This window comes from Protopterus annectens, chromosome 10.part0 (assembly GCF_019279795.1).
Source record: "Protopterus annectens isolate FY-2018-M chromosome 10.part0, PAN1.0, whole genome shotgun sequence".
NCBI classification, from domain to species: Eukaryota; Metazoa; Chordata; order Ceratodontiformes; family Protopteridae; genus Protopterus; species Protopterus annectens.
In genome coordinates, this window is record NC_056744.1 from 242,519,716 (window position 1) to 242,535,833 (window position 16,118).

Genomic DNA, 16,118 nt, shown 5'->3' on the forward strand with positions numbered 1-16,118 from the left:
TAAGAATAGATGTATATTTATATGTGTGTATATATATAAGAGTTTGAATTTTATACTGTTTAGTAAAAATGCTAGTAGATATATTAAATACTAATGTAGTTGATCATATGACCTTGGCTGCAGGTCATGTGATGTGTGGTGGGTGTATTTAAATGTGAATGTAATTGCACCTTGAATTCATTCTTAGTTGCCAGAATGCCTCCAACCTCTCTAATTGCAGAGGCCATGGACTCCACCTCAGATCCTTTCCTAATACATCAATAATGACAAACTTAAATGAATGACCCTCGTATTCAATACAGTGCCTGGCTAAGGCATTTGTTTTATTTTTCAATCTAATGTCCCTCACATGCTCATAGATTTGGTTCCTGAAATTCCTCTCAGTTTTTCCTACATAAAACCACGGACATTGTAGACATACTGCACAGTAGACAACTCTCTCAGACTGACATGTGAACCTGTCCTTAAAACTAAGGACCCGTCCATTAATAGTTACTGATGAGCCTTCCATAATAAAACTACACTGATTACATGCCCCACATTTTTTCATAAAACACTTCCTAGGGTCACTTTTAGGATTCTCAAGTAAATTTTTCAGACATCTACCCTTCCTATACACAGCTACTGGGGCATTGCTAATAGATTTCCTGACCTTATCACAAGAGGACAAAATCACCCAATTCTTATACAGAATGTCGACAATCAATTGTCAGCACTAAAAGTGGTAACAAAGGCTGACTTATAGTTTCTGTCAATCCCCAAGTCAGACCATACATCACCATTCACACAGGATGCTATCACAGGGGCCTCAGTACTTAAAATAGTGATTTTGGACCTGTCATTGATCACCCCATCCCCTACCTGGGATAATATAGATTTAAAATGGCACCTTTCCCTTTTATTAACGACCGCCATCATTACCTCCTGGACCAACAAGGGAGGATAGCCTGTCCTCAAAAACACAGCCCTTAGGACATCACACTCATTCAAAAGTGATTCAAAAAGGGACACCATACAAGCAGCCTTACAAATTGTCCCTTAATGACTGCCTTTTTCTCTTTGAATGGATTTGAGCTACTGAAGGGTAGCAAACTATTTGAATAAGTCTCCTTTCTGAAGATTTCAGCTATAGAGGACCAAAAACTCATGTCCTTCATTAATTTCACATCCAAGTAGGGGATCTCATTCCTCCCTACCGTATATGTAAACCTCAAAAAGGGAGGTAGATCAATTAATATAAATTAAAAAAAATCAGATATTAGGTCAGAAGGGCCATCCCAGAAAATAAAAATATCATCCAGGTAATGGACGTACAACTTACAATAGGGAAAAGAACTGAGACTCATACAAGAATTTCTTCTCCCATTCAGTCATAACAATGTTCGCAAAAATGCCCCCACATGGTGAACCCATGGCCACACCATCAATTTGAAAATAGAACTCATTCTCAAATAAAATACAATTATTTTTTAGTACAAGTTCAAAAAGCTGTTCATACACATTAATCCTGTACTGGGGCACACCCTTAGATAACAGAAAATCACAAGCCCACTCTAATCCAATATCTTGGGGTATCATGAGGTCTTTCATATCCACAGTAATGAACAATCCCGATTCAAAATAATCGAGATTATTAATCCTGTCTAAAAAATCCCAGGAATCCTTACACATATAATTCTCACTTGTTAACAAAGGTTTCAATTTGATGTGCAAAAATTTAGCTATCGGATATGTAATAGAGCCCCGTCCATCCACAATTGGTCACATAGGGGGATTTAAAAGGCTCTTATGAGTTTTAAGCAAGCCGAACATGGTGTGGATTCTTGGATGGATGACTAACATGTAATTTAACTCCTCTATAGTAAGTGACCCCTCAATAAACATGTCGTTCAACTGGTCCCTCACTCTACCATATGAGCCATTTAATTAATTCAATGAGATCTTCTTATAATGTGCACTACCTAACATCTTCCTCATTTTTATATTGTAGTCATCCAGATCCATAACAACCATCCCCCCACCTTTATCAGGCTTAATAATCCTAATGCCCGGGTTACTTCTAAGGTTTTCAAGGCTTCTCTCCTCAGCTACACTTAAGTTCAAATAGGGTTTTTGTCTAGGGATATTTCTCATATCTATTTCACACACACTTTCAAAGATAAGTAAGAAGGGATGCAGTGGGGGATTAAAAGTGCTTGAAACATGTAAAGGATCCCCAACATACTCAAACAAATGAAAATAGAGGCTCAAGTTCAATTTCCTGACAAATTGTTTCAAATCCAATAAGGTCTTTGCCATATCATGATTATTAACTGGTACAAAAGTCGTACTTCTAGCTAATAAATCACAATCTATAACATCAATACATAATGATGAATAATTACATACCTTAAAATCACCTGCAGAATTCTGAAGAATTCTACAGTTGACCTCACCCACATCACAATTGACGGATTCTGTTACTGAAACCCCCCCTCTGCCCTCCCCTCCTCTGTTGGGGCCTGTAACCACCCCAGCCCCTGTACATGCTCACTTGGGGATACCTTTCCCTGTTGTAATCCTCCCTTAATCTCTCTGACCTCCTCAGAGGTGGGAAATCTCCTTCTTCTAAAAAGGGGGGGGGGGGTACCTTCATTTTCATCAAAGTTATTATTCACATTAACAGAATTATTGCTCTCGACATTATTAACTCCTCTGCCCCAAACCTGGGATTTAGGGGGTTCAGGATAGGCCATACCATTCCTATACTGTTGTGTGACATGTTCAGTTTTCTTTACCTTCCTTTCCCTTATAGAAATGACCTGGTGTTCTATACTTTTGAACACCCTATTATAGTCAAACACGTTGTTCAAATGCACAGTATCATCAACAATCAGTTTATCTAAAGCAGTGGCTTTATTCATACGATCAGCAAACAATAAGCCATTATGCTTAGTAACTAACTCTATATATTCTAAACCATGTTTATCAAAGAGTTGTAATAATTCCTTGTGCAACAATGAGTTAGGTACCAAGCTTGTTGGTTAATGCCACATCCATAAACCCTTAGGCACAATCCCTAAACTTATGCATTCTTTAAAATAACAGTTGTCCAGCTGTAACCTTTTAATTTTCATGAGTAAATAGTCCAGCTTTTGTAAATTAGCACTATAGTCCAAATGACTCACCACAACTTCCCCTGAGGACCTTGAGTTTCTATAAAGCCATTCATCATGTAAAAAAGCCAAACATTAAGGCAATTCAGGTGTGCAGGTCCAGCCCCATTAGCCCTTATGTCCATGCAATTAGTCTGAGGCAATCCAGCTGCATCAAGTCCAAAATTACTAGGAAAAGAAGACCTTTCAGGTGAATTCAAAGATTTGTTCACCAACAGCTGTTGAACGGCATCATTTCCAGCCCTGTTCATAGTCATAGTTTCCTAATTCACAGGTATTTCCTGTGCAGGATGTAACTCCTGAGATGCAAGCTGATTGCTTGAAGAAATGAATGACTGTTGCTGCTGTTTAATCCAATCCAGTCACTCAGATAAATGAGTAAGAAAAGCCAAAATGCCCTCATTATCAGTCTAGGGTCATTGTGTTATATTAGACTGAGAAACACTCACTTGCTGCGAGAAAAGTGAACCCTGTGAGGCAATATCCTGGACATCGGTGGCCATAAATTCAAACAAACCACAAAGCAACCAAAAGATAAACAAACAAATCTACAAAAAACCCTGAATCCAGGTTGTGGCATGTTAATTACAGCATAAGCAGATGAATTGTATGCTAATCAACCAATCTAACAGAGTGGAGCTATTCAACAAGCTATAAAACATCCATATAGACTCTGTGCTGTTTGTTCCTACGAATTCCAAACTTTTGGAATACAGCCAAAAAGTAAATTGGCCTAGGCCAAGAAGAAGAGTTTTCATGCCCCATTTAACTTTTCATAACCTACATGATGTGGAAATTGTGGAGCACTACAGGGTGGACAGGGACACACTACAGGAACTCTGCAACCTCTGCCATCCTCAACTCTGAGCCAGAGCCAATTTAGGGGAGCCCATCCCAGTGCAGACAAAGGTATGTGTAGTCCTTAGAATCTTAGCTACAGGTACCTTTCAGAGACAAACAGGGGGCATGCTGGGGGTGTCACAGGCATCAGCATCCAGGATCCTTCAAAAATTCCTGAATGCTATGCTCTGCTATGCCATTGACCACATGTAGTTTGACCACAGTTCTGAGTAGTGGGCCAGAAATATGCAAGAGTACTACCCTGAAGTACTGTGTGCCATAGACTGCACACATAAAGAAATGAAGGCAGCATCTGGTGAACAGGGTAGGCTGTACATAAACAAAAAGGACTGCTGTTCTTTCAACTGGTAAGTTGTGTGTAATGCCAAGGGAATCATCTTCAGTGTGTGTGTGTTGTTAACCCTGCCAGTTATCATGAATCACATATCTGGCTCACCTCTTAGCTGTTCCAAATATTTGCAAGGTGGGTATCCCACAGGATCTTTTACTGGGGATGCAGGTTATGCACTGGAATCATGCCTGATGACACCCATCAGTAATACACACACAGTGAGAGAAGACCACCATAATGAAGCACATGCTTAAACCAGAAATATCATAGAGTGTGTGCTGGACAGTTGAAGTCATGGTTCCCAAGCCCAGTTATGTGTGGGAGAGCCATGAAATACAATCCACAGATATATACAGAAATATTCACAGTATGTGCCAAGCCTGCTACACAACATAATCCTGAGGAAACAGCTTCAGCAGGATCAGGAGCAGGGGCACACATCTCACCACCAATGCCAAGGTCAGCACAGCTGCAGGCAGATAAGGAGTCAGAGGGGGAACCATCAGCTGCTGTGGGTGTAGGCAGACATAGGCATGATCAGTATGCTCTTGCGTTGGCTAAGAGACAAAGCATAGCACACTCACTCACTACCTAGGGGCCTAAACCCTCCCTTCTACTCACATACATATAGTAGCATTGATGCCAGGCAAACCACCCAATCTTTACCTCCCCATGTATTGGCTGAGTACTGCTTGCATCAGACAGAGTAAGACCTGAATTAAAACTGTGGCAACTGCTGCATTTACAAGGTAAGTCATGAACCTGGAGTGTATGGTTTAATAATATGAATGTGTGGCATGACCTTGTATTTCATTACTTGGTCCAGTAAGCAAGTAACAGGTGGTAGATTTGTACAGAATTTACCTTAACATGTGACAGCAGAGAATTATTTGATTTACATGTCTTTATTACTAAATAGTAGGCCTCAGGCATTAAAGATTCACACATTCATACCTGTCAAAAATACTGATGCTCACTGGATGCACTGAGTTTAGCACCATACATTTGTACTGGAAAATCATTAAAGAGGGAAGTTAGAAAGTAATGATACATGTTGCAGTTTCTGCCTTCACAACTCTCACAAGATTATTCACTATAAAGTTGGGAAATTGTGATGCTATCAACTGTGTAACTATCCAAGGCCAATATAAATCAAAGGTACAATTACCAGTTCAACACCACAAATGTAGATGTACTAAGCACTAAGTTAGCTATGCATCCTGAACATCGGATGCAAAGCTTTGTATCCCTGAATCCAAAAGATAGAAAACAGGGATATGGCACCTTGCACAAGGTGTTGTGTGGGACAGCAGGAAGCCTATGCTGACACAAAAGGTCAGTGAGTGTGTGTGAGTAAGAAAGAGAAGCAGGCAGACATTTGGATAAACCAACGAATGGCCAGTGAGACAAAATGAGTAACTGCTGAGTGAGTTTCTGTAGTGATCCTCCAGGTTAAATTGGTGTGTGAGTGTCTGCATGAACACAGCCAATCTCTGTGCTAGCTCTACATCATGATATGTCATACTGTTATGACCTGTGGGGTGGGGGGGGTTGGGAAGGTGGCCTAATGGTTAAGGTGTTTGCCTTACAAACACAAGGAGCAGGGTTTGAGTCTCACAAGGGATAATTTGCTAAGCTTAAAATGGCTCGCAAGGGCAGTTAGCTTACTACTAATCTATGAACCTATGAACCTATGAACCTGTGTATGGTAGTAATGGCAGTTCATCATTGTCATCCCCGACCATGAGAACTGGCTCTGCCAGAAGTTGCACTGGCACATCTATGCCCACTGGCAAATGCACTGCTGTTAACTGAATGTGACTGATGTCTTCTGGATGAGCTCCTTTCATGGGGATGCCCAGGACCAAAACCCCATGGTCTGCCATTTATGGCTGTGGACAACACACTCACTGACAGAGCAGTGGAAGTACTGTCACTTTAGGATAGTGATTGGGATGACCATATTGATTGACAGCAGATGATGTGGCTGACCTATGACCACAAGGATGCCACTTCCTTTCCAGCGGAGTTTCCATCACAGACAATGCTCATTCCATGACAAACACCCCGTAGTCCATCACAGACACCCCTCGTTCCAATGTGTCATTCATCTGATCCAGTGAATTGGCAACACAGTGGAGGCAGTCAAGCATGTCAGAATGTGCCACATCTACAACCCTGAGCATTTGTCTGGAGCACCTATGGGACCATGCCTGTGCCTTCATGATAGCCCTAAACATATGCTGAGTGGCACGGGAAGAGACACCTGCACCAGGTGGAGAATTGACAGCAGACCCCCTATGATAACTCCTATCAACCCTTCTGCATGGCACCTCACCCACATTTTGGTTATGATCAAAGTCAATAGGCACTGTAGCCGCAGTAGCCATACTTCCTTGATCAATGGCCTCACCCTCCTCCTCTCCAATATCTGAGGGATCACTGGAATGGATAGGCATAGGCCTACTGGCCGTGTTCAATGGAATTGTATGTCAATCTCAGTGTCAGATTCAATCTCTGCACCCCAGATTGTACCCCACTTCGGCCACCATCATCATCAGAGTCTGCTGATACACTGATATCAGGTGGCAGAAGGAACACACTCCCACTGTCATGATCACCTGTGATAAAAAACAAACACAAGAAAAATTAATACATACACTACTATAGTCCAATATATGCTAACAAACTAACAGTGGTGCCACTTTTACAGACAGTACAGCAATACACACAACAGGTCTGAAATCAACAGTACACACTAAAGTATTTCTTTAAATTGAGCAGCAGCACTGACATAGAAATGTTTGGCTTATCATCTGCAGATGAAACAGTCCTCTGCAATCCAAATGGTCAAGGAAGCAGTTAAGCAAGAGGTTAGGGCAACATCATCACACATAACAGTAACAGCAGATCGCCTGTCGGGCGCTAGGATCCACCACATAACACAAGCACTCAGGTCACTCCAAGGCAAGTACAAATATGACTCAGTCATTGTCCATGCTGGTGTGAATGACCTGAGACGTACCTCCCTGGACTACATGAAAAGAGATATAAAGGAGCTGTCTGAGCATGTAGCCCAGGCCGGTATGACCCTGACCTTGAGTAGCATCTTACCCTCACCAAGAATGATGCCACAATATGAAGACAAGATGATCAATTTCAACAATTGGCTTAAGTACTGGTGTCATTCAAAGGGGATCCAATGCCTGTCAGCTTAGGATGATATGCTCAACAAGCCATGATGCTTCGCTAGGGAAGGCTTGCACCTGTCACCACTGGGCTTTTGGATATTGGCAAAGGCTCTTGCTACCCCCATAGTGCCTTTTTTAGGCAAGGCTCAAACGACAAACCCACCTCCATAGGTATCACAAGGGATAAGAAACTAAGAGTAATGCTACTCAATGCCAGAAGTCTAAACCTCAAGATGCACGCACTCGAAACTCTCCTTAGCATGGAGAACATCGATATCTGTGCAGTAACAGAAACCTGGTTCAGGGCTCCCGAGAGCACCCCAGCACTACCAGGTTATACCTCATACCATGCTTTTCAGCCACAAAACTTGGACCGAACCACAAAAGGAGGGGGAGTATTGATATTCATCAAAGATACCCACACCTCCAGGTTGGTGGCAAAGCACGAAGCATCAGAGACTATCCATGTGCAACTAACAGTGGGTAAAACTGCGTTCCAGTTTATAGCCTGCTACAGACCACCCTCCCAAACCCAGGAACCCCACTCGGCCTTCCTGAGAACACTGGAAAATATGAAGGTCTCTCCAAACACCATTATATTGGGTGACTTCAACTACCCAAACATAGACTGGGAGCATTACTCTAGCTCCAACACCCTAGCCCAAAGGTTCCTAGAATTTATAAACTCAAATGCTATGGAACAACTTGTTACCACTCCCACAAGAGGGGAAAACATACTGGACCTGATCATCACCAACATGGGGACTCTATGCTCCAGACCAGAAGTGTATCCCTCACTGGTAAGATCAGACCATAAACTAATCTCACTGGATATTCACATCCCGATCCCACACCCTGCCCAGAAAACCACAGTGAAAAACTTCTCTAAAGCAAATTTCACACTCCTCAAAACTGAGGTGGAATCCTTCAAAGGCCCGGGCCTGTGGAAAATATGGCCCAGACCACAGAATCCTTTATAAACACATTCTATGAACACCTTCAGGAATGCATGGATCATGCGATCCCAAATAAAACCAAGACCCAATCCTCCAAAGGCAGACGTCCTGTCTGGTGGACCCCAGCCATAAACAAACTATACAATAGAAGGAGAAAGCTACTAAATGATAGAGCAAAATCCCAAAAAGGGAAGGCATCACTGATCAGTATTAGCAAAAAACTATGGGCACAGATAAAATTGTCTAAGGCCAGCTTCGAGAAAAATTGCACAGGACACTAAGGATAATCACAAGGCTTTCTTTAGTTATGTTAGGAACCTGGGTGGTAATTAATAGATATGCTCAGAATTAGTCCAAAATGACAAAAAATACACCAAACCCACAGACATTGCCAACATCCTAGCTGACAGGTTCAGTGCAAACTTCTCCCCCCCCACCAAAAGGGCAAATATCTATCCCAGCAGAGTGCTGCCCCCCTGACATCTCAGATGCTCAGGTAAGAGCCGCCCTCTCCAAAGCAAAAAACACAGCATCAATGGGACCAGACGGTGTCCCAGGCTGCATCCTACATGAACTCCAAGAAGAGCTAAACCCAAACTTAAAACTACTGTTCAATCTCAGCCTTACTACAGGATATGTGCCCAAAGAGTGGCGTACAGCAACAATGGTCCCTCTCCATAAAGGTGGTGCCTCAACGGATCCTGGAAACTATCACCCCATAAGCCTGACTAGCTTGGTCTGCAAAGCTATGGAAAGGATCATCATGGACCTCATAAATAAAGATATTGGGGACCGACAAACACTGGATCCTACCCAGTTCAGCTTTGTTAAGGGCAGATCCGGCCTCTTAAACCTGGTTGATTTCTTTGAAACAGTCACCAAGGCCATTGACGAGGGAAGGTGGTCCACACAGCCTACCTGGACCTCGCAAAAGCCTTCGATACAATACCCCACTCGGGCATTATAGATAAGCTCACCAGCTTAAATATAAACCCCTATGTCACTAGATGGATTGAAAATTGGCTCAAGGACAGAACCCACATTGTTAGAATTGCTGGAGCCATGTCAGACTCCAAACCAGTTACAAGTGGTGTCCCACAAGGCTCAGTCCTGGGACCTCTCTTGTTCGGTATATATTTCTCGGAGGTACAGGCCAACACGGAAGGACTGTGGCTGACCAAGTTCGCAGATGACTGCAAACTGGGTGCCATAATTGACTCTCCAGCCGACACAAGCATCCTCTAAAAGGGCCTCATAGAAACAGACAACTGGTGCCAGAGCCATGGCCTCAAGCTAAATGCCAAAAAGTGTATAGTCATCCCTTTGGCAAAACAAAGTGCCCACAAATTACCACATAGCTGGTAATCCATTAAGTACAGAAGAAGTAATTAGGGACCTGGGGACCCAAGTTGATAGCAATCTCTCATTTGACAACCACGTGGCCAAAGTGGTTAGAAAAACATTTTATATAGCCCACCTAATCATGAAGGGATTCACATCTAGATCAGGGGACGTCATTGTGCCTCTTTACTCATCCCTCATCAGGCCCATAATTGAGTACAATGCCCCCTTTGGGATGTACCTTACCAGACACCTGCAGCAACTGGAAAGACCCCAAAAGTACCTCACCAAGAGGATCAAAGGGCTCAAACAGATGCCATATGCTGCCCGGTTAAAGAAACTCCAGCTCTACTCAGTGGCATACCGCCTGTTCAGAGGTGATCTGTGCCTGACGTATAAAGCCATGTCCAACCCAGAATTAATGGACATGCTGCACCTCAGAAAATCCAAATCCCATCGAGCTACGTGCTCAAGAGACTTGAACCTCAGCACTGAAATAAATAGGACATGCTGGAGGGACAGATTCATAACCCAGAGGCTCCCTTCACTCTGAAATAAAATCCCAGTCCAGGTTAGGCAGAGTCCCTCATTGACTCTCTTCAAGAGGAATCTTGATGAGTGGATGGGAGATCGTAGGTTTACCCTGGGTATCACTTCTGTGTCACTGTTAGACAGAGGCACAGTATACTAACCTCGAAAAAGGGCATAGCAAAATAAATTTAAAATGGGTGGCGAAAACCAAACACATTCTGGCTAGGCTTATAAATGCCCTAGGGCAGATAGCCTAGTATGAACCTATGAACCTATGAACACAGGGGGTAATAATTTTACCCCTTTATATGTCCATTAACTATACATTCAACAAGAATGTGGCTGACAACTCCAACCTAAGCTAATAACTGTATCAATCTTCAATGCCCCTTCAAAATAAAGATGTGACACAGAAACAACTTATTGATTTTAATTCTTTTACTATACAACCGTATTCAACTATTGAGATACCAAAGCCTACCTGGAAGCTCCTCTTGGGATGTGCTTGCTGTCTCTTAAACTGTTGCCCTGAATTCCAGCACATGCTCTACTGCACTTTCCTGGGAGCTGTCCGGATCCCTGATATTGGCCAGGAAGTCTTCATTGGGTGTTTACAGTGATGCCCTAGCAGCCCCCCCCTGGTAACCATCTGATCACAGCCCGCTGCAACTGCACTCCTCAGTAGAGATGTGATCATGTTAGTGGTCCTATTGCACACCTGCTTGTATGTCCTGTCATGCCTCCCCAGCATTCAGATCATCAATTATCTTTTGCCAAATTTGCATCCTAGGTGCCATATCTCTCCATTCCCTTTCCAGCAGAAAAGCACCATGTTGTCTAAAGACATGCACTATCACCTGGTTCTCAGCATCAGTGAAGGATAGTCTCAAAGGACTGGCATGCCTGGGGGGCATACTCTTAGGTGTCCTAAAAAAAATAACAGAATGATAATGCACATAAGTATCACATAGCTACAAAATAATTGTTTCCAGATAAAACAGAAAAGGTATCCACTCAGTATTACCCCCTGGAGAAACATACAACAGTCTATAGATGTGAAAAACAAACAACAGGCAGGATGCAAAACAAGGAGAGTAACAAGAGAAACATGTCCTTGTATGTGCCATAACAGTAACTCACCTTTGCCCCCGCACAACAAAAGAACATTCTATCCTTGTTTGTGCTGTAACAGTAACTCACCTTTGCTCCCCCAACAAAAGAAAAGGAAAATGACACATTTTGCTAACAAGTCATCTTTAAATGCTAAACGTGCTGTCAAAGGAACTGGCCCTGAAGCATTTGTACATATTTATCACATAGCATTCCATTTTCATGTATTGGCAATCATGTACACCTCTGAAATGTCTTGATAAACATGCCCATGTCATCAGTACATTTCTAAATAATTCATACAGCTAAAAGTGTAAACGCTTTTGCTTCAGATTTTTCTTAAACTCATTCCAGCACATACAGTATGTAGCTGATAAAATTAAAGCATACCGTCAGAAGTTCAGTACTCGTCTGTACAGATATATCATGAAGAAATAGCATATGTGCAGTCTTCCAAACACAAACAAGTCTCCTCGCCATCAGTTTGCTTAGCTACATGGTTGCCATTTTAAATGGTGTAGATTCAGGGCTGTTAGCATAGTGAACATGCAAATGAAGTGTGAAGTCATTAGAACTGCTAAATCTCAAATACTTGGATCAGTGTAGGAGATGTAAACATAGTGCAGGCACTCAGTGTTTATGTTTAATTGATTGCAGCTGTGAATGATTACTGGTTGGGAGAAGGAAAACACAACAGCACTGCAGGCTGGTTTCCTTCCACTGGGTGTGTCAGATTAGATTTACAAAGTGTTAGATGTTAGGCTGGAAATGTAGGTAAGCAGCACACAATCCACAGGTTGCGTTCCTTAACATCCATCCTGCCCTTCATTTGTTGGCAACTGCATATGATACTATTTCCATTTAATACCCTCACACATTTTAAGGGCAATGATAGAGAATGGTTTACACACTGCATGTTGCAGATTACTGCATAGATAAATGAAGTATTGCCAACAAACACAAAAATGTAAGACAGAGCTTTATATTTCTAAGCAGTAATCATAACAGGTTGTGTGATCACTAGGTGTACTACATCCAAAAATAATAAATGTACAAATATCATTTGCATGGTTTAATATTACTGTAGATGCTGTTGCAGTTGGTTGTGTGCAGACCAAGTTCACTTCTTTGCTGCAAAGCTGTTTGTGTGGCAAAGAGAGATAAGACACCCATCCTATGATCTGAAGGTGCATTGGAGTGAAAGTTCAAATCCAGATCTATGTAGACATATCTGATGTGAGCCATGCTTTTCTTGTGTGTATGTTATATATTGATTTTCCTCATTTCAACTACTTGCCCATTTTATTCTTTTTCACCTTTTCTGTCTTTGTCTATTTTTGGGAGGTGTAGGGTCCAGTATTTGTGCTGTGCTGCCTATAGTGCAATCACTGGCATGGAGAACATGAATGCCAGGTTTTTCTGTGCTTATCTCACTTACACAAAGTGCAGCACTGTGCAAACTGGACAACGGGACCCACCAGGAAGCAGAAAGGACTCAGGCAGCCAAAAATACAAACTGGATGCATTCAGTTAATACTATTGGGCATCACGCAAACCCACTAAATGGTGTCATGTGACAGTTATAACAAGAAGTTAAGAATGATTAGTGAAATAGGAAATGTCGTGTAACTAGTCCTCAGGCAGCAGGTATATGTGTAGGGTTGGAATACAGATAGTCCTGGGTTCTAGTACAGGGTGTGCAATCTTTGTTTTTCTGTTGTAACATTGCAGTTTATAGCAATGAACTGCAACACCAACAAGTCTTATTTCAACCTTTTTGTGGCAACAGCTGTAAGTGTAGGACTGCCATACACATGGTCCTGGGTTTTAATACAGGCTATTCCATACACTTTTGCTGTTGTTCCACTCCTCATTATAGTCACTCTTACGTATAACAGGACAGTAGTAATGGGTCAGTTATTTAATTATTTGTCTATGTATTGCATTTATTATCAGATGTATGAATGTTGGTATACTTGTGTACTATATTCCTGTAATTATAATTCTGCTGTCTGAAATGGCATGGCCTTCCTATTTGCCTCACACACATGCACAACTGCCTGTACATCCAATAACCTTGGAATTTTAATTGCAATTATGTATTGCCTCACTGCTGTTCTACACTTAACATTACACAAATACTTTGCTTGGGGGTGTGCACTGCTGAGCAATGCATTTTCATGAAGGTAAGCAGAGAGTAACAGTTTCAAACAGTGTGCTCACTCCAGCAGATGTGATAACTGGAATTGGCAGGAAAGCATCAGTCTCTATTGCTCTAGATGCTTGGGAGACATGGCAGGCATTTGTGAGGAAGGTATCAGGATTAGAGCACAGAGGTGAGTGTCCAGTAGACCAAGATTTTTATTAGAATCCTAGTTATGAACCATAGCAACATGCTTCTGCAGCAGGACTATTCTGGCTCCCAGTATAAGTCTGAGGCTCAGGATAATTTAACCTGGGCTATATCCAATGACACCGGTATCCTGCACACTGGAGAGCAATGCAGGCATCATTATAATGTCCTATGGAGGAAGACGAAGGATATACTCAACTGTTAGATTGAGGAATTTAGGACTGAGGACATCCCACAACTAAGTATCATCTGCAGAGAGTACTTGTAAGAACTAGAAAGCTAAATATAGGCAAGACAGTTATTCATAATGGTTTTCTATTCTGTTTTTTCCACAGCTGACAGTGACTGTAAGCACAATGTCTGAACCCATGGGGTTAGATTGGCAAGGATGAGGGAAGGATGTGGTATGTATGTAGCAGAAGAGTTCTGTTGCTGTAGCATTAAAAGTTAAAGATAGCTTTTTCAGTATTTTATAGAGTTGTATCAAACTGAGCATGTATATTTCAAATGTAAAACCAAGTTTGCATGCATTAACCTGTAAAACAAACCAAGAGTACAATATTAGATTTTAGTCAGAGGTGGTGGGTTCATACTGGGAAAGAGCACTATAGATGCGATGTTTGCTCTGAGAGTGTTGATGGAGAAGTACAGAGAAGGTCAGAATGAGTTGCATTGTGTTTTTGTAGACTTAGAGAAAGCATATGACAGGGTGCCTAGAGAGGAGTTGTGGTATTGTATGAGGAAGTTGGGAGTGTCAGAGAAGTATGTAAGAGTGGTACAGGATATATACAAGGGTAGTGTGATAGCGGTGATGTCTGCTGTGGGAGCGACAGATGCATTTAAGGTGGAGGTTTGATTACATCAAGGATCAGCTCTGAGCCCTTTCTTATTTGCAATGGTGATGGACAGGTTGACAGATGAGATCAGACAGGAGTCCCCGTGGACTATGATGTTTGCAAATGACATTGTAATCTGTAGTGAGAGTAGGGAACAGGTGGAATAAACCCTGGAGAGATGGAGATATGCTCTAGAGAGAAGATGAATGAAGGTCAGCAGGACTAAGACAGAATATATGTGTGTGAATGAGAGGGAGGATAGAGGAATGGTGAGGATGCACAGAGTAGAAGTGGCGAAGGTGGATGACTTTAAATACTTGGGATCAATAGTTCAGAGTAATGGTGAGTGTGGAAGTGAGGTGAAGAAGAGAATACAGGCAGGATGGAGTGGGTGGAGAAGAGTGTCAGGAGGGATTTGTGACAGACGACTACCAGTAAGAGTGAAAGAGAAGGTCTACAAGAGGGTAGTGAGACTAACTATGTTAAATGGGTTGGAGACAGTGGCCTTGACAAAAAGGCAGGAGTTAGAGCTGGATGTGACAGAGTTAAAGATGTTAAGATTTGCATTGGGTGTGATGAGGGTGGAAAGGATTAGGAATAAGTATATTAGAGGGTCAGCCCAGGGTGGAAGGTATGGAGACAAAGCCAGAGAGGCAAGATTACATTGGTTTGGACATGTGCTGAGGAGGGATGCTGAGTATATTGGGAAAAAAGATGCTAAGGATGAAGCTACCAGTTGACAGGAAAAGAGGAAGGCCTAAGATAAGGTTTATGGATGTGGTGAGAGAGGACATGCAGGTGGGTGGTGTGACAGAGCAAGATGCAGAGGACAGGAAGAAATGGAAACAGGTGATCAGCTGTGGCGACCCCTAGCGGGAACAGCCAAAAGAAGATGATGAGTCAGAGGTGGTGGGTTCAAATACTACACTTCCCAAATATACAATACTGTTAATTCTTCAATTACGTGTAACTTAAAGGCTTAAAGTAAAAGATCTATACCAATGACACACAAGCCCTGCTGTAAACTGTAATCTATATAATTGGAAACCACATAAGTGCAATATATGTACATGTCAAGGATTACTTGCTGCAGCCTGTAGTATAGTGTGCATCTGTTAGGAGGTGATAGTCTTAAATGTAAAAGTTAAGATAGAGATAAATAATTGTATTAATGCATTGTATGTGATATATGAAAGTACTTATCTCTTTTTTGTTTCACCTCAACCCTTATCTCTCTTTTTTATTTTTTTAGTTTATTTCATATTATTTATAAAATATTTATCTGTGTCATTTTTATTTTATTTTAATATTTTTTATTTTATTTTTATGTCGTTTATTTTATTGTAACAATTTAATTTTTATTTTTTTTATTTTATTTTTTTCAATTTTATTAAGTGTCATCAGATGTGTCCATGTCATCTATGTGTACCTCATCACTAAATGTTCCACAGCA